The 20,259-nt window shown below is 44.3% G+C and overlaps 1 pseudogene; it reads right to left on the minus strand.

Annotated features, from left to right (window-relative positions):
* The window catches only part of LOC139909118 (glutamate receptor ionotropic, kainate 5-like), a 108,982-nt pseudogene that overhangs the window by 72,485 nt on the left and 16,238 nt on the right, over positions 1 to 20,259 (minus strand).

Below are 20,259 nucleotides of genomic sequence, written 5' to 3' on the forward strand. Positions count from 1 at the left end.
GAGCTAGAAAAACACTTCCTGGAGAAACTGTGTGGGCTTTCTGCAAGCTGCTGGAAGTGTAAGAATACCTAATGTAGACAGTCAGTGAGACAGGTCAGTGAGTTAGACAGGTCAGTGAGTTAGACAGGTCAGTGAGACAGGTCAGTGAGTTAGACAGGTCAGTGAGTTAGACAGGTTGTTAGACAGGTCAGTGAGTTAGACAGGTCAGTGAGTTAGACAGGTTGTTAGACAGGTCAGTGAGACAGGTCAGTGAGTTAGACAGGTCAGTTAGTTAGACAGGTTGTTAGACAGGTCAGTGAGTTAGACAGGTCAGTGAGTTAGACAGGTTGTTAGACAGGTCAGTGAGTTAGACAGGTCAGTGAGTTAGACAGGTTGTTAGACAGGTCAGTGAGACAGGTCAGTGAGTTAGACAGGTCAGTTAGTTAGACAGATCAGTGAGTTAGACAGGTCAGTTAGTTAGACAGGTCAGTGAGTTAGACAGGTCAGTGAGTTAGACAGGTCAGTGAGACAGGTCAGTGAGTTAGACAGGTCAGTGAGACAGGTCAGTGAGTTAGACAGGTCAGTGAGTTAGACAGGTTGTTAGACAGGTTGTTAGCAGGTCAGTGAGTTAGACAGATTGTTAGACAGGTCAGTCAGTTAGACAGGTCAGTCAGTCGGACAGGTCAGTCAGTCGGACAGGTCAGTCAGTCGGACAGGTCAGTCAGTTAGACAGGTTGTTAGACAGGTCAGTGAGTTAGACAGGTCAGTGAGTTAGACAGGTCAGTCTGTTAGACAGGTTGTTAGACAGGTCAGTGAGTTAGACAGGTTGTTAGACAGGTCAGTGAGTTAGACAGGTCAGTCTGTTAGACAGGTTGTTAGACAGGTCAGTGAGTTAGACAGGTCAGTGAGTTAGACAGGTTGTTAGACAGGTCAGTGAGTTAGACAGATTGTTAGACAGGTCAGTCAGTTAGACAGGTCAGTCAGTCGGACAGGTCAGTCAGTTAGACAGGTTGTTAGACAGGTCAGTGAGTTAGACAGGTCAGTGAGTTAGACAGGTCAGTGAGTTAGACAGGTTGTTAGACAGGTCAGTGAGTTAGACAGGTCAGTGAGTTAGACAGGTTGTTAGACAGGTCAGTGAGTTAGACAGGTTGTTAGACAGGTCAGTGAGTTAGACAGGTCAGTGAGTTAGACAGGTTGTTAGACAGGTCAGTGAGTTAGAAAGGTCAGTGAGTTAGACAGGTTGTTAGACAGGTCAGTGAGTTAGACAGGTCAGTGAGTTAGACAGGTCAGTCAGTTAGACAGGTTGTTAGACAGGTCAGTGAGTTAGACAGGTCAGTGAGTTAGACAGGTCAGTCAGTTAGACAGGTTGTTAGACAGGTCAGTCAAACAGGTCAGTGAGTTAGACAGGTTGTTATACACATCAGTCAGTTAGACAGGTGGTCAGTTAGACAGGTAGGTAGTTAGTTAGACAGGTCAGTCAGGTAGACACGTGGTAGACATGTAGTTCGTAAGACAGGTCAGTGAGTTAGACAGGTCAGTCAGTTAGACAGGTTGTTAGACAGGTCAGTGAGACAGGTTGTTAGACAGGTCAGTGAGTTAGACAGGTTGTTAGACAGGTCAGTGAGACAGGTTGTTAGACAGGTCAGTGAGTTAGACAGGTCAGTTAGACAGGTTGTTAGACAGGTCAGTGAGTTAGACAGGTCAGTTAGACAGGTTGTTAGACAGGTCAGTGAGTTAGACAGGTCAGTTAGACAGGTTGTTAGACAGGTCAGTGAGACAGGTTGTTAGACAGGTCAGTGAGTGAGACAGGTGGTCAGTATATATTTTAGAGCTGAGGTTTTGGTCTTGCCAGCTGTTGGTTGCTCCTGTTGCATCATCGTAAGTCTCCCAGGATAAAAGCATCAACTAAATGCCTCAGATATAATGTGATGTATTATATATATATATATATATATGTATATATATATATATAAATATATATATATTATATAGTGATGTATTGCTGAATGTTGTTTGGGACGTTTATATTTGTTGGGCTTTAGGTTTCATTGCTGGACTAAGAGCTATTCTTAATCTTCATGAGACTTTCTGATTAAATTTACAAAACCAAATGTTCTGGAAAGAGCAATATGGACCGAATTTACCAAACCTGCAGCATCTGGGTCTACGAGAGGGGGGAGGAGGAGGAGTTTGGAGAGTTTGGGGTAATGAGGGCCGCCGTCCTGCAGCCTCAACAACAAGGCACCTGAAGGACGATCACATCAAATGATCAATTATGTGAGAACTATTATCTCCCATCACCAGTAAGGCCCCTAATGTCATATCCAGTCAGGGATCCTGGGAATATTTCAACCCTGGAACCTTCGGCGGCCAACCGTTTAGCACGACTGCTAATCTGTGTGTGAGGTTAATTTATTCCCCCCCCCCCCCCCCCCGAATCTCGACACTTATTTACTTAATCATGTCCCAGCTTGTCGGGAAGCTGTTGTTTGTTGATGCGGCCGCCGGTTTGCCAAATCAATTTCAGCCGCGGCCAAGTGCGCTGTCGAACTGTAGCCTTGCCAGCCGTGACAAAGAGCGGTTGGCCGGAGGAGAGGAAAAAAGCAGACCGACCGACTCGGCCAGCATTGTTCAGCACTGACAGCATTAGAGAAGGGCAGGTACGATGCTGCGGTGTCATTGGACTGCAGCAGAGCGCCGACAGAGGCCCGGTTTGTCGGACGCAGCGGCGGCGAGGACCTTCGCAGCACGGGACGGGGGGGGGGGGGGGTGGAGACAAGGACGGTTCACCGCTCTCTTACAAAGGATGTGACACTTTCAACGCAACGCAGATTTGTGCTACTTTCAAGGGGCAATAAGTAAGGTTTCTCCTGTCCCGTAGCATAATATATTCGCGGGGGGGGTTGATAGGGTTGTTGATCAATACCGATGACTCAACCGTTACTTCACCAGGAGCCGAGAATATCCATCTTTCAAAACTCACTTTGCGGCCCGAACTCTGTTTTGGAACAGAAGGAGATGGAGGGCGGTGCCACAGCGAGCGACCGGCGTGGCGAGCCTTGTTCTCAAGCCAAAAAAAGCAAATGTCAAAGCAGTTTTATTATTCCAGTATTCAGCATGGTGATATATTGCCTCTTAACCCGAGCTCTAACCCCAAGGCAGCTTGTTAGCTAGCTAACGAAGCCAAAAACCAACGGCTTGTTGTTTCTTCTCAAGCTACAACTCAGAGTGTTTTGGAGTAGAGACTAGGGCTAAAGACAAGACGGCTTACTGTGTCACAGTAACCTACATTTGGAAACAAATCCACCTTATCACACTATTCACTTTTACTGAGAACGTTACTGAATGGATCTACAGCCACACCACAACAAGCTGACTCAGCTAGCTCTCTGTTTCCAGCTGGTCGTTAGAGATTTAGACTTCATTTGTGCACAGCCAATACTCAAATGGATTTCCATGATGGTGCCAGCTGTAGCTGCTAGGAGATTTGTAACGCCTCTATATAACACCTCTATGTGTAAAGTAAAATTCACTATATAGTCTATTGGTTATTGTATGTTCTGTCCCTTTGCACCAAATGTGTCATTCATGAATCTAACCTTGATCCTCGGTGAATAAAGTGATTCTGATTCTCCCAAACTAGAGATATGAATGTGTTGGAAACGACTCGTCCTTTTTCAGAGTGTATCTCGAGCCGGAGAAGAACGGCGTACCGCTTTGGCAAGACACAGAAACCCTGACACGCACCAAGATATTGATTGTTCATAAATGTCACATATATCCTCGTGCGGTGTTACCTGCGGGGACAGCATTATGCAAATAAACACTGGAAGAGGCCCAAATGGCATCCGTCTGGAGAAAACGGGCGATCCGGCGCTAATTTAGCTGGAATTTAATGAAGTTGAGCCGATGTTTTGTTTGACCCTCGCTGCACACAGAGAGATTTATAAAGCAGGAACAGGCAGAGGTGTCAGAGAGAGGCGTGTGGTCAAACATGGAGGCCAGAGTGGAACATTTATAATGCCAAGCCTTCCTCTCCTGACATCACTATTCAGCCATTTGTTATTTACGGTGTGTCACCAATTTTGCTTCTTGGTTAAATGAAGTTTCTTTAAGGCAATTCCCCCTTTCTTTTAGGCCTCAGAGCTTTTGTCAACACTTGATTTATTTATTTATGTATGTATGTATTTATGTGTATTTACATTACATTACATTACGTTACATCATTTAGCAGACGCTTTTGTCCAAAGCGACTTACAATAAGTGCATTTTGTCAACAGTAGTCAAACCAACTGTGTATCACAGTCTTCATCAGCTAAGCCTTTAATAAGTAGCATTTGTAGAATCAGAGTTTATTCATTTTGAACATGTAACAACAAAAAAAAAGGGAAAAAAACAAGAAAATCCATCAAATAGGCAAAAAAAAAAGAAGCAACAACAAAACCAAAAACATGCGGTAAATTCTTGCCAATCAGCCAAATACATTTGGCAGCTGATCAGCTGCTTCCGGGATGGAAGCTGTCTGATGCGGAAAATTAAAAAAATAAAATAAAATGAACTGAAAAAAAAAGTTTTATTATAGATTTTAATTTTGAAATGTAGTGAGTAAAAGTAAAAAGTCTTGAGTGAAAGAAAAACTTGAGTAAAGCACAGATGCTTGAAAATCTTACTTAAGTAGGCTACAGTAACAAAGTATTTTCACTTTGTTACTTCCCACCTCTGCTGCTCCTGAACTTTTCTCATGAACTCCAACAACAAAACTCTAAAACTGGATCGGTAAAGATGAAGTCTGTCCATTCATCAGTATGCTAACAGAACAGAAAGCTTTTCAATTTAAAGCTCCATATTCTCCACTCTCCAGTGTTTTATTTTGTGTCTTGAGGTCCATTCAAAGCTGTGTGTGTGGTGTCATGAACCAAAAACACTCTCAATCCATTTCTCCACGTTCATTTTCCAGCATCTCTCTGAGCCTTACCAAGAACAGGCCGTTTCTGTCGCCGTGTCTTTAAGGCTCATTAATATTAACGACCCCTCTGTTCCGATTGGCTAACCGTTTCGAGAGTGAAACGTGAGACGCCGCGGCCCGGCGGCTACAGGTAGGGAAAACTCTCCGGTAATAAACAATGACGACCGCTCGACCGCTTTGAAAAAAACACTTTGTTAGTCTATTATTTCTCACAGAAATGATAATGAGCGAACCTTTGTGACGCCACAAAGTTACGGAAGTCCAAACGGCTCGTTTAGAGGCTCGCTTTTCTAATATGGATTGTGTGGATTTAGTTTTGATACTTTCACCATGTTTAGATAGACCATCCAACTCCTTTATCATCACAGAGGCAAGGGGAATCCTGCTTTACACCATATGGGACCTTTAATCTCACACATTGTTCAGTACAATATTGTTCCTTCCTTCCTTTACTTCAACTCATCAATATTCACTTTGATGAATAGTTTTTAAAGGAAATACCGAGTCAATTAAATCTCTTATTCCTCTTGTTAAGCTGTGGAATTAGTCTGGTTTTTTTTTATATACTATTAACCAAGATTTTTATGAAGAGATTTAAATGCAGTGAGATTATCTTGGGGGAATATCTTTTTTAAAAGGAAAGCCAATTAACTCTCTTACTCTCTGGTGGCTCTCACCTGAATTTGCGAGTCTGTTTTCATCGTTACTAAACTTAGACGTTTTATAACCAAACAACCAGCGTTAAATCACTGCTGTGTGTGTCCTACATAACGCCTCTCCCGTTTTTTTATTTATTTATTTTTTGTCATTTGAATCCCGCTCTTCTTTTCACAGTCAGCAGTCAGTGTGTGTTTCAGCACAAAGGTAAAGACAGGTCAAAGACAGGACTGCAGGTATGTGTTTTTGCGTGTGTGTGTGTGTGTGTGTGTGTGTGTTGGTAGTATAATTTTACTTTGGTCCCTGTCCAAAGTTCTGGCGCGGCGAACGGCGGTTTCGCCCTTGGGTGCGTGCGGCGCCCTTGCGGAACGCCTCCGTTAGAGGCTGCGACACAGCGGCGCTCGGAGACGAAGGCGAAGATCTAGACGAGTTATTATCCGCGTAAGTCTCCTCGCACAAGGGCAACGCCACTGGACAGTGAAACCATAACGATGACAAACGGCGGCCGGCCCAGCATGCATTTCTGATGAGATGGGGGGGGGGGTAACGAGGAGATAGATGGACGTGGAGAGGCTGAGGTGATTGGAGGAGAGGGGAGAAGAAGAAGAAGAAGAAGAAGAAGAAGAAGAAGAAGAAGAAGAAGAAGAAGAAGAAGAAGAAGAAGAATGGCCGACTCGCTAACGCCTGGGGAGTTTCTTTTTGGGATATGACCTAAAAAAAAAATCCTTAAAGGTGTAACAGGAAAACTTAACTCCCTGCATCCTATTAGGAAAATGATTCCTCCTTCCTTTCTGTTGTTGTCTTGGTTACTGTGAGGAAAGAAGAAAAGGAAGGAAGGAAAGGAAAGGAAAGGAAAGGAAAGGAAAGTGTCCAATGGAGGGAGGGAAAGGAGAGATTGGGGTTGACAGGAATGAAGGAAGGAACAAAGGAAGAATGGAGTGACGGAAAGGAAAGGAAATGAAAGGAAAGGAAAGGAAAGGAAAGGAAAGGTAAGGTAAGGGTTGACTGAAGGTAGGGAAAGGAGAGATTGGGGTTAACTGGAATGAAGGAAGGAATGAAGGATGAATGGAGTGAAGGAAAGTGTTGAATGGAGCTAGGAAACAGTGAGATTGGGGTTGATTGGAAGGAAAGTAGGAATGAAGGTAGGATGGAGGGATGAAAAGGAATTTATTGGCAGTATGAAAAGGAGAGATTGGGATTGACTGGAAGGAAAGAAGTTCAAGAAGGAAGAAAAGGGAACGAGGTAGGAAATGGCAATGTTGGGATTGATTTGAAGGAAGGAATGAAGGAAAGGTAAGGAAAGGAAAGGAGGAAAGGAAAGAAGCGGAAAGGAAATTAAAAGAGAGGAGGTGAGCGGACAGAAAAGGACAGGAAATGAGAGGAAAGAAGAGGAGAGGTCCAGAGAGTAAAGGAAAAAGAGGAAATTGTGGATTTGAAGTAGGGAAAGGACAGGATGGGGTTGCCTGGAAGGACGGGATGAGGAAAGGAGAGGAAAGGAAAAGAAAAGAAAGGAAAGGAAAGTGTTGACTCTAGGTAGGAAACAGCACAGTGTTGGGGTTGATTTGAAGGAAGGAATCAAGGAGGTAGGGAACGGAGAGATTAGGGCTGATAGGAAGGAAGGGTTAAGGAAAGGAAAGGAAAAGAAAAGAAAGGAAAGGAAATTAAAAGAGAGGGGGTTAGGAGACGAGACGAGCGGACAGAAACAGACAGGAAATGAGAAGAAAGAAGAGGAGAGAAAAGGCAAGAAACCAGAAATTGGACAGAAAAAGCTGAAGATGGCTCCGATTGTTTGGAGGAAGGGAAGAGGAAAGGAACTAGGAAATGAGGATATACGTAAGGTAGAGGGGAAGGAGAGAAGGTTTCTTACCATGGTGGTGAGGATGTACTTGTAGAAGGCGGACATCATCCCCAGCTCGCTGGCCTGAGGGGAAGACAGGAAGGAGGACAAGGAAACTCATGTCAGCGATTGTTGGACAGGAAGGAAGGAAGGAAGGACGGATTTTAAGCATCCATGCTCTCTCTGAACAGCCCGGTTCAAAACATGAGTCACAGTTTAAAAAGAAAAACCAGACCATCGGCTCTATTTTGTAGCCTCGTCACAATTAGTGACTTTTGTCAGAATTATTTCCCTTTTACCCACGAGGGCATCATGAGCCAGATTCAGGTCAGGCAGGCAGGCAGTCACTCAGTCAGTCAGTCAGTCAGTGTGTCAGTCACTCAGGCAGTCAGTCAGTCAATCAGTCAGTGTGTCAGTCACTCAGGCAGTCAGTCAGTCAATCAGTCAGTCAGTCAGGCAGTCAGTCAGTCAGTCAGGCAGTCAGTCAGTCAGTCAGGCAGTCAGTCAGTCAGTCAGGCAGTCAGTCAGTCACTCAGGCAGTCAGTCAATCAGTCAGTCAGTCAGGCAGTCAGTCAGTCAGTCAGGCAGTCAGTCAGTCATTCAGGCAGTCACTCAGGCAGTCAGTCAATCAGTCAATCAGTCAGTCAGGCAGTCAGTCAGTCAGTCAGGCAGTCAGTCAGTCAGTCAGGCAGTCAGTCAGTCAGTCAGGCAGTCACTCAGGCAGTCAGTCAATCAGTCAATCAGTCAGTCAGGCAGTCAGTCAGTCAGTCAGGCAGTCAGTCAGTCAGTCAGGCAGTCAGTCAGTCACTCAGGCAGTCAGTCAATCAGTCAGTCAGTCAGTCAGTCAGTCACTCAGGCAGTCAGTCAGTCAGTCAGTCAGTCAGTCAGTCAGTCACTCAGGCAGTCAGTCAGTCAGTCAGTCAGTCAGTCAGTCAGTCAGTCAGTCAGGCAGTCAGTCAGTCAGTCACTCAGGCAGTCAGTTAGGCAGTCAGTCAGTCAGTCAGGCAGTCAGTCAGTCAGTCAGTCAGTCAGTCAGGCAGTCAGTCAGTCAGGCTGTCAGTCAGTCAGGCAGTCAGTCAGTCAGTCAGTCAGTCAGGCAGTCAGTTAGGCAGTCAGGCAGTCAGTCAGGCAGTCAGTTAGGCAGTCAGTCAGGCAGTCAGTCAGTCAGTCAGTCAGTCAGTCAGGCAGTCAGTTAGGCAGTCAGGCAGTCAGTCAGGCAGTCAGTTAGGCAGTCAGTCAGTCAGGCTGTCAGTCAGTCAGGCAGTCAGTCAGGCTGTCAGTCAGTCAGGCAGTCAGTCAGTCAGTCAGTCAGGTAACAGGTACAAGCCTGTGGACATCTAGGCTTCCACCGGCCTTGGTATTACTGTAATCCATTATCCTTTCACTTTGACCTCACTTTGGTTTATTCTGCCTGGAGATCGGTGGAGGTACAGTATCATAATGCAAAAAACAATGGCAGAGTTACAAAGTGATTTTATTTTGTATTCAAAACTTCTCAAACTTTTTCCCCAAGCCTACATAAGCAGGCTGTGAATTCACCACCAGTTAAATCCTGGTACATTTTGCACAGGGCTGTTAAGTTTGTCGACTCTACCAGCCACTGTCTCTATGTCCTATTCTACTCTAAAAATACAGTAGAAAAAGAAGAAGAGAAAGAAATACAGATGTTTTAGCATGGCTGTCCATGTTTCCACCCCAGGTCTGCGGTACAAACTATAAACTCCCAGATAAAGAGGTGGATACATGTACGCTAAAAGCCCCATTTCTCCTTTCAATCCTAACTGCATTAAATATCAAAGACTTCAGTTGTTTTATCTCAATAAAAATTTGAAGGGAGCACTCATAATTTAACCAAAGTGGTGTTTCTGCTTCTACTTCAATAAAGAATGAACCTCTTCCACCCTGCCTACAGCTCTGAGGTGGTTCTCAACCTTCTTGGCTCACGACCCCTTAACACCAACCTGATCTCACACAAATACGTGAAATGAACACGACTTGTTAACATCAAATTACGTGTTTGTGGCACGTAAAGTGTTACAATTACGGATTTCCCAGCATGAAACGGTTCCATGAAGGAGACACGACTATAAACAGGCACTAGTGTCACATTGAAGCAGCTCAGTGGAAAGCTGTAAGGGTGTTGTGGTCGGGCGGTGTAAATTCCCAGATCGTACGAAGGAAATTTCTCTGTCCAATTTGTGTTATTGTCACAGAATCCATTTTGTGGTGGAAGAACGTCATTTTCACATAATTCATGTCCACAGCACATATCACAAATCTGCATTTCAGAATTTGTGCTCATTTCACAACTTTTTCATGAGATCATGTTGCTTAAAACAAAGTTGAACAGTGCAACCAAAGATTTTTGTTTTCAAGCGTGTTTTATTCGATTAATAATTAGACGAGGCGGAAAACTATTCGGTATGTCACAAGAAAAAAGCAAAAATTTGAGCAAAATCAGAAAGAATTTGACATGATAACAAATTTGTAAAGTAGAAATGTTTTTGTCCCTATCCCATATAATCCCACAAAATGACCTTGCGACCCCCTGGAGGTCCTGACCCCCAAGTTGAGAACCACACTGTTCTTTTACTGTAATATCTTAACTGGGTTTCTATGTAAAGGACTGTGAAATCACATGTAAACGGCACATGGAAAACTCGGTACAGCGCGGTTAGAGAAGCTGCCTGACCTTCCTGAGGATGTGGTAGGAGATGGAGGCGTTGGCGTCGATGATGATGGTGGCCACTTTGTCGTCGCGGATCTCCTTCAACAGGGGGGTCGGGTCCAGGCTGTCGTCCAGCATGCGCACCGACAGCGTCTCCCTGGAGATCAGGAAGCGCCGCACCAGCTCCTCCAATCGCAGCAGGCCTGGGGGGAGGGGCCAGGAAACAGGAAGTGAATGTGTGTGCGTGTGTAAATGGAAGGAATTATGAGAAAGTAGGGCTGGATGATAAATCAATATTATCGTTTATCGTCTTTCAGTGGAATCATATGGTGATTTTATGGTGATTTTGGGGATTTTGTGACGCACAATTCTGCTGTTTAAACTGATGATAACGAGCAATTTTTATTTAAAAATGGTAGGAATATTATTTGAAAATTTCAGTTTTCATTCATTGGTCATTTCATTACCATTCTGTTCAATGGGATGAATATTAATTTGATTATTTAACATGTGATTTTGGATACGTGAGCCAAATCATGATATATATTACTGTAATAATGCAAAAAATGATTAAGAAAATGATTATTGTGATATTGATTTCAGAAGTGCCAGATTTTTAAACATATTGGAAGAGAATATTGGTCATACATTTGTTTTAATTGACACTTTTGCTGTTTTAGTTCACAATGTACTATTCTGAGCATGATTAATGGGATTACAGCTGAGAATGTAGCATGATGACGACAGCTCCTGACATTCGGTGTATGCGTATTATTTCCAAAGTGCCTTACAGCACCATGGGAACACGCAGTATATTTTTAGCGGGGCGGCCCCAGAGGGAACTGAACCTGCGACCCTGCAGTGTTACACAGGACCACACATACTACTGCACCGGTCCTGTCCCGGGCCAGCGGAGTTAGCAAGTAAGGAAGTAAAGCCGACAAGAAGTCACAAAGTGCTTCACATGATAAAAACAAACAATATAAATAAAAGAACATACAGAATTCAGGTGATGCAGTAAAGTAAAAGCTAAAAGGTGCTTCAGTGCAGATTAGAGCAGCAGCAGTTAGTGAAACAAATACAAAGATCAGTAATAAATGTAAAGAAGCAGAGAAATAAAAACAGGATGATTCATTCATTGTTCGTTCATTAAAATAATTAAGGCTTAAAGACATTTACCTGCCTCAACAATTAACAAGTTAAACTAAAAGCCAAAGTAAAAAGATTAGTTTTAAGTGTTTACATTTACAATGTAATTCCTGTGCTTTGTGTAGCTGTTGATACAAATAATAACATGAAAGTACTGTAATCACAAATTAATATTCTCTGTGCTACTATTCAATAATTTCCCTAATCGATAGATAGATAGATAGATAGATAGATTAGATAGATGATAGATAGATAGATAGATAGATAGATTAGATAGATGATAGATAGATAGATAGATAGATAGATAGATAGATAGATAGATAGAGAGGTAGACAGATGGATAGATAGATAGAGAGGTAGACAGATAGATAGATAGATAGATAGATAGATAGATACACAGTTAGATAGATGATAGATAGATAGATAGATAGATAGATAGAGAGGTAGACAGATAGATAGATAGATAGATAGATAGATAGATAGATACACAGTTAGATAGATAGATGATAGATAGATAGATAGATAGACAGACAGACAGATAGATAGATAGATAGATAGACAGACAGACAGACATAGATAGATAGATAGATAGATAGATAGATAGATAGACAGATAGATAGATAGATAGATAGATAGATAGATAGATAGATAGACAGACAGATAGATAGATAGATGATAGATAGATAGATAGATCATATAAGAATATATAAGCATAAAAAAAGCATCCTGTCCGTTCTCCCTAAGGACCCTCCTCCTCCTCCTCCTCCTTCATTAATGCTAATATTATTGATTTTTTTATATTGGTGGTTGTTTTCATGATGATCACTGACTGCAGGTCATAGTTTACCTAAGTTTTTATTTAGCACTACATCACTAGATAGATAGATAGACAGAGAAAGAGCTAAAGAGAGAGAAGAAATCAGGAGAGAAAGCAGGAACAAGTGACTTTATTAATTCAGTCGTGACTTCTGCAGAGCGCCGCTGGACTTGCATCATCTCCATCTTAACATTCAGCAGCCGGACGGCCTCCGTCCCGCTGCCCCCGCGTCCCTGACAGGAGCGCCGGCCGTGTCTCCGCTAATCGCCGCCATAAAGCATCCGCACGGCCCTGCTGGGTTTAACTGTCCCACGCCACAACACGGGACCGTTAAACACCGTCGCTAACACGCTAAACACCAAGAGAAGAGAGGAGAGGAGAGGAGAGGAGAGGAGCGCTCACACAGAGAGCCGGAGCCGCCCAGTCGGGTGGAAAAAACAGGAGATCGATAAAGAAAGAATGTGAGAGAGACAAAAGGAAAGAGGAAGGAGGAAGAGAGAGCAAGGAGCAGAAGGGAGGGGAGGGGTTAAGGATGGAAAGAAGAGGAGAGGCATCACAGGGTTAAGAGAGCGATGTGGGGAGTAGGAGAATGGGAGGTTGTTGAAAGAGAGGAAAGAAAGAAACTGAAAGGAAAGGAGGAGGAGGTGAGGGGGGAGAGGAAAGGAGGAGAGAGGAGAGGAGAGGGGAAAGGAAAGGAGGAGAGAAGTGGAGAGGAGAGGGAGTTAGGAAAGGAAAGGAAAGGAGACAAGAGGAGAGAGAGTTAGGAAAGAAAAGGAGGAGAGGAGAGGGAGTTGGGAGAGGGCAGGAAAGGGAAAAAAGAAAAGCAAAGTTAAGGAAAGGAAAGAAAAGAAAAGGAGGAGATAAGTGGAGAGGATAGGGAGTTAGGAAAGGAAAGGAGGGTAATAGAAAGGAGGAGACGAGAGGAGAGGGAGTAAGGAAAGGAAAGGAGGGGAAAGGAATGGTGGAGTGAAGTGGAGAGGAGAGGAGAGGAGGTTAGGAAAGGAAAGGAGAGAAAAGAAAAGGAGGAGATGAGAGGGGAGGAGAGGAGACGGGATTAGGAAAGGAAAGGAGGAGAGGAAGGCAGAGGAGGGAATTGAGCCCATCACTGGACGATAGGAGTGGAAAAAGAAAAGATGATACGGGACGGAAAGAGAAGACCAAATAGAACCCGATTCGATCTGATGAAACGTTAATAAAAAGCACGAGAAATTCGTCAGAGAAGCAAAAAAAACCAAATAACTAAATAAAACCCTGAATGAAGGTGTGAGTAGAGTAGAGTAGAGTAGAGTAGAGTAGAGTAGAGTAGAGTAGAGTAGAGTAGAGTAGAGTAGAGCAGAGCAGAGCTGATCTGATCTGTGCAGCAGGCGGTTATTCAGATCATGATCACAGAGTCGACCTTGTGCGAGGCCAGAGCAGCGGAGCGGAGAGCTGCAGCTCATCAGAGAGACTAATCCACTCTGCAGGGACTCTGCTAATCCACCGACCGCTCCGCTCCGCACCGCTCCGCACCGGCCGCTGACTGACCGACCGACCGAACGACTGACCCGACGACTGACTGACTGACTGCATGAATGACTGATTGGCCGGCGGACACGCCGAATGACTGACTCGCTGTTGATTGGACGAGTGACAGATTGAGTTGGTGGTTGGTTGGTGGTTTGACTGATGGGTTTTGTTAACTGGCTGACTGACAAATCCGATTTCCAGCCCCTGAAACTTCAGCTAAGCCTGATGGACGGACAGGAAAGGAAAGGAGAAGAGAGGGAAGAAAAGGAGAGGAGAGGAAAGGAGAGGAAAGGAAAGGAAAGGAGAGGAGAGGAGAGGAAAGGAAAGGAAAGGAAAAGAGAAGAGAGGAAAGAAAAGGAGAGGAGAGGAGAGGAGAGGAGAGGAAAGGAAAGGAAAAGAGAAGAGAGGAAAGAAAAGGAAAGGAGAGGAGAGGAAAGGAAAGGAGGGGAGGAAAGGAAAGGAAAGGAAATGGAAGGAAAGGAAAGGAAAGGAAAGGAGAGGCAAGGAAAGGAAAGGTGATAAGTGTAGAGGGACTTAGGAAAGTAAGGAATGGAAAACAGCAGAGAAGAGAGTTAGGAAAGGAAAGGAAAGGGAAGGAAAGGGAAGGGAAGGAAAGGAAAGGAGAGGCAAGGAAAGGAAAGGTGATAAGTGTAGAGGGACTTAGGAAAGTAAGGAATGGAAAACAGCAGAGAAGAGAGTTAGGAAAGGAAAGGAAAGGGAAGGAAAGGAAAGGAACGGAGAGGAGAGGAGAGGAAAGGAGAGGAGAGGAGAGGAAAGGAAAGGGAAGGGAAGGAAAGGAAAGGAAAGGAAAGGAGAGGCAAGGAAAGGAAAGGTGATAAGTGTAGAGGGACTTAGGAAAGTAAGGAATGGAAAACAGCAGAGAAGAGAGAGTTAGGAAAGGAAAGGAAAGGGAAGGAAAGGAAAGGAACGGAGAGGAGAGGAGAGGAAAGGAGAGGAGAGGAGAGGAAAGGAAAGGAAAGGAAAGGAAAGGGAAGGGAAGGAAAGGAAAGGAGAGGCAAGGAAAGGAAAGGTGATAAGTGTAGAAGGACTTAGGAAAGTAAGGAATGGAAAACAGCAGAGAAGAGAGAGTTAGGAAAGGAAAGGAAAGGGAAGGAAAGGAAAGGAACGGAGAGGAGAGGAGAGGAAAGGAGAGGAGAGGAGAGGAAAGGAAAGGAAAGGAAAGGAAAGGGAAGGGGAGGAAAGGAAAGGAGAGGCAAGGAAAGGAAAGGTGATAAGTGTAGAAGGACTTAGGAAAGTAAGGAATGGAAAACAGCAGAGAAGAGAGAGTTAGGAAAGGAAATGAAAGGAAAGGAAGGGAAAGGAAAGGAAAGGAAAGGAAGGGAAAGGAAAGGAAAGGAAAGGAGAGGAAAGGAACGGAAAGGAGAGGAGAGGAGAGGGAGTTAGGAGAGGAGTTAAAGCTGCAGTAGGTAACTTTTATGGATTAACATTTATTTAGAAGGAATAAAAAATAAATGGCAGTGTTTGGTGAGCAAAGACGAGCAGGATAACATGTCAGAATCTCAGAGACAGAGGTCAGAGGTTATTTTCATTTCAAAGTGAAATGTGTGGAAATCCATCTGACCAATGAGAAAGAAGTCTGAGGCAGAAGGCGGGACGCCAGCCTGTCAATCACTCCTCCTGTCACTCATTAGTGAACCAGGGCTTGTAAACAAAAGTCACATGACTCACAAGCAGCTTGTTTATTGGACAGAGTTTTGGTCACATGTCATCCCGCAGGTTAGAGAGTCAAAACAAATCTGATTCCAGGTCCTGTAACTTTATCTCAGCATGATGGACTCGTCTGTCTCTTCTTCTGTGGTGTTCACACCAGTTAAGAACACATGAAGAAACAGCTGAATATGAGCATCAGTCCAGTTCTGCTAGGCTTTCCAAGCATGAGGAACCGCATCCGTCTCCTTCTACCCATAATCCCTTGTGTTTTGTGGTGGTTTCCTGTGGTTGGATTGATTAACGAACCGCATCGCAGTACTGAGACTCTCTGTGCTGTTATTTGTTGCCACCAGAGTTCAGATGGGATTGTTCTCACCTGAAACCAGCTGAACTGAAGGAAGAAACGCTGCAGAGTTTGAGTAAACCGCTCCCTCAGTATCCCTCATCAGCCACGTTCAGCCACTTGGCACTTCTTGAAGTATCTACTTCCAGTCGAGCAACCTTGAGCGTTTGAACTTCCAGAGGCAGAGCGGATAAACATGAATAATCAGCCGGGAGCTCCAGTAAGGCTAATAAAGTCCGCAGGCCGGGGGAGAGCGTCCGCCTCGCTGTAAAAGACGGATGGCGCCGCGTAAACGAGCAGCAGAACGCTGAAACGGCTTCAGCCTTGAACCGGACGAGGTTACGCCGTAAGTATCGAACTGAGGAAATAAAGAGATGTGGAGAGGAAAATAGAGAGGAGGGACAACGCTGAGCAAAGCAGAGAGGATAGAGATACACACACACACACACACACACACACACACACACACACTCAGCTGGCAGGCAGGCGGACTCACACTCGGCCTTGGCGCAGATGAGGCTGGCGGTCGGGTAGCTGAAGGAGCGCAGGATGGCGCCGATGGCCAGGCTCAGGTCCTCGTTGCTCGGGTAGAGCGTCACCGAGGCGAAGCGCAGGTACGGCAGCTTGGGGGTTTCCTCCGGACCGATCTTCACATGGGGGATCTGGCGGAGGAAAGAAGGAGAGAAGGAGGGAGGGAAAGAGGGAGGGCGGAGGGGAAGGTCAGAACCTCCTTCCTGTTTTGTGCCGTAAAGCGATCCAGCAGATTTCCCTCCAGATCCACCGGGTGGAGAAACTATGGAGGATGCAGAGTAGAGGCTGATAGAGGCTGACAGGCTGACCACTGATGCTCTGGTTTGTTTACTGTAATTAAACTAATGTCTCAAAATGAATGTGGTGATGATTTACTGATGTTGAAGGAGGTGATGAATCTGTGTGGAGGTTCTTGCTTCCCCCAAAGCAACAAGTTTTATTCATTCCTCTGTCTCTATTGCCCTCCCACCCACACACACACACACACACACACACACACACACACATATGCACGCACAAATTCATATACAGTTATGTGTGTCGGCAGGCACACACACACACACACATACAGGTCACACATACATCAGCGATACCTTTTTTCAGCATTTTTTAAGACTTCTTCCCATCTGTCTCCATAATCCCCCACTCACTAACCTACTTCACATACAGTATATACTACCACACACACACACACCCATACTACACACAAAGACACACACACACACACAGTTAATATGATCCACAGCTCTGGATCCACAAGGTGACTCCCTGTATCCGGGCTAATATGTGAGGTTTGCGGTGCAGCTGTAAGGCTTGATGGATGCTCTGCAACACTGGAGGCATATTGCAGTGATAACTCACTCAGGTGTGAGCGAGTCTGCAAAGAAACCCACTTTAACGCCTAATTTAAACTAGTACTGAGTCTTAAAGTCTTTGTTTTCTTACAACTGAGAAACCCTGCCAGTGGAGAGAGAGAGAGAGAGAGATCATTCCACTTGCTGTAAGACTTTCCTTGAATCAAGCGTCATCGTCTTGAAGCAGGTGGAGCGATCTTTCAGGTTATTGCCTCTAGAGTCCAAAAACAGTCTTGAAACTTGGTGGTGAAATTGCATCATCAACAGGTGAAAGTATTTCTCACCAGCGGCAGAGTTTTCACTCTCACTTCAGTTTCACTTTCACAAGCCGAGAAGGAGGAAGGAAAATGTCGCAGTGATGATCCTGAGGAAGATGTGTTTTGAAGGAGCAGATCAGCATTCATTTATTTCCTCATCTAATCAGTTTTTCCTGTCTTAAAACTGTTTTTTTTTATTTCCAGGGAAGCACCAACATGCTTCACATTTACTCATTATACATTTCACACCGGGAGCTGCCCATTACTTCAACTGTTGGCTGATGAGTTGCTCTACTACAGCAGTTGTTTGCTAAGTGCCTTGCTTTGCTCAACAGCACCTCAGCAGTATGTGTTGGGGATGGGGAGAGTGTTTCCTCTTTCACTTTTACCATTTTCACAGATTTTCCCATCTTATCCAGAACCGACAACTTTCCAAATAGCAGGATTTCATTTTCATCGCACACTGAAGAAGGTTTTACTACCAAAACGTCTGTGCTTTTTTAACAAATTTTGAGCCTCTAATATACAGTATATCCTATCTTATAGTGTATAGAACCGCTGAAGTTGGGTGAGCGCTGTGCTTTATTCCCTACTCGTTTAATTTTGAGGCTTCCACAGCCCACAGACAGCAGCTGAAACTATTTCCAAGCGAGCCACCAACACCTCCATCCCTTCCATCAAATAAAAGCCTTCCTCTCCCTAAACCTGATGTCCCATTGGTTTACCCCATTGGCCATTTTTGACCAGTCGCTCCCTGCGTTCTGTCCCGCCCCAACATCCTGTTTCAACCAGAAATATGTTAAATTACGGAAGCAAGATGCTCTCAAAATGACGGTTCACTGTGACTTTAAAGGTCCCGTTCACATCAGCTTTTGTGATCCGCCAAAAAAACTGACAATATCCCATGTATTTCAGTACCTGGATTGGAGTGCAGTGCGTGAAAATATCACAAAATATGTCAAAAAAGTTGAAAGTAGTTGAACTTTTGACAGAGCTTCAGGTAAATCAGTCATCCGCTAACAGACTTCCATCAGCCAATGAAATCTGTACAGACTGCATCAAAAAGTTTGGAGCCCCGCCCACAAGAACGCAACTCAGGTGGTTTCAACACATAGGCCTACTTGTCCGTGAATTTGACGTGTGTCCCGTGTGTGCCTTAGTCTCTAGAGAGCGTTTCAAAATCATTTCAGAGACACTGGGAGCTTCAAAGTGGGTCAGATTGGAGATGGAAAAAAAACAAAAACCTGACAGTGTTGGTGCTATCCTTTAAGTTGAAGAATTAATCACATCTATAATGAGTGAGAAATGGAGCCAGAGGCCAAATATCTTATCTGATATGAGAGCTCTAACCCCCGACCCGTACCTGTGGAGATCGGAGTGTCAGAACGCAATTAGCTCAGCCGGGCTTTGCTCAGATCTGCAGAGCTTAACTTTAAATCTAGGCAGAGAATCCAAGGCTTCCAGTCATATCAGACCTGTCAGGCGGGCTAACCGGGATATGAAGACTTAGGGGCTTAAGGTTTAAAGGGCCTGGAGATGGAGTCATATATTCACTCTCTCCCTCACACACACACACACACACACAAATGCACTGTGTCAAACCGAGGCATAATATTGGTTCAACAGACTTTGGATCCTTGAAAAATCCATGAAGACAGCTTTGACTGCTGCCGCCTCCTAAGTGAAGCGTTTGACTGTCGCCGCCTTTCAAGTGTCAGGCCGGACGCTTCAACACTCTCACATATTCAAATATTCACCACATGCAAATGAAAACTTAATTTCCAAAACGCTGGGTATGCAATTAAAAAAAAAAAGGTTAGTCATTATATATTTCTAAAATACCAAAACAATCTCTTTTATCAGCCAAGGTCTAAAGACAGCTACTACCAATGAAAAGGTAACATAATTTGATTTAATTTTGTGCTATCAGTTTGGAAAAGTAGTTATTACTTGTTTTAAGTGGATATTTCATTATGGAACAAAACTTTAGTAGTTTAGCAGTAGTAGTAGCAGCAATAGTAGTGGTAGTGTAGTAGTAGTAATAGCGCTAATTGTAGTAGTAACAGTAGAAGTAGTAGTAGCAGTAGTAGTAGTAGCAGTAATAGTAGTAGTGGCAGTAGTAGTAGTAGTAGTAGTAGTAATAGTAGTAGTAGTAGTAGCAGTAGTAGTAGTAGTGGTAGTAGTAGTAGTAGCAGTAGTAGTAATAGCAGGAATAATAGTAGTGGTAGTAGTAGTAGTAGTAGTAGTAGTAGCAGTCGTAGTAGTAGTAATAGTAGAAGTAGTAGTAGCAGTAGTAGTAGTAGCAGTAATAGTAGTAGTGGCAGTAGTAGTAGTAGTAGTGGCAGTAGTAGTAATAGCAGTAATAATAGTAGTAGCAGTAGTAGTAATAGCAGTAATAGTAGTAGTGGTAGTAGCAGTTATAGTAGTCATAGTAGCAGCAGTATAAGGAGTAACAGTACTATCAATAGCCGTAGCAGTAGTAGTGATAGTAGTGGTAGTAGTGGTTGTAGTATTAGTAGTAGTACTAGCAGTAATAGTAACAGTAGTACTAGCAGAAACAGTAGTAGCAGTATCTAGTGTCACAGTAGCTTGCGTGTGAGTCAGAGGTTTTTACAGTGTAGCAGGTGTTTCTGCTCTTACCTGACTTCATCATGAGAGTATTATTGTTACTAGATGGATCAGCGGTGCATGTGACTCACCTCTTTCTCCCCACAGATGTGACTGACAGTGGAGCCTGAGGCCGGGCTGGAGGCGGGGCCAATCACTGAGACCACGCCCTTCGGCAGGATCTGACACACTGAGAGAGAGAGGGAGAGAGAGAGAGGGAGGGAGAGACACACACACACACACACACACAGAGGCTGGTATTAGAAGTGATAGCGAATTTCCCAGTTGGTGGTGTAGGCGGAGTCTAAAAGTTAGACAGGCTCCAGCTCTTCTTCTCTGTCTCTGTCCTCTTCCCGGGTGCCATCAGTCAAACGAGGCGTCCGGCCCGGGACGCCGCTGATTAATTACAGCCTCGAC

Source organism: Centroberyx gerrardi, chromosome 19 (assembly GCF_048128805.1).
Source record: "Centroberyx gerrardi isolate f3 chromosome 19, fCenGer3.hap1.cur.20231027, whole genome shotgun sequence".
Lineage (NCBI taxonomy): Eukaryota > Metazoa > Chordata > Actinopteri > Beryciformes > Berycidae > Centroberyx > Centroberyx gerrardi.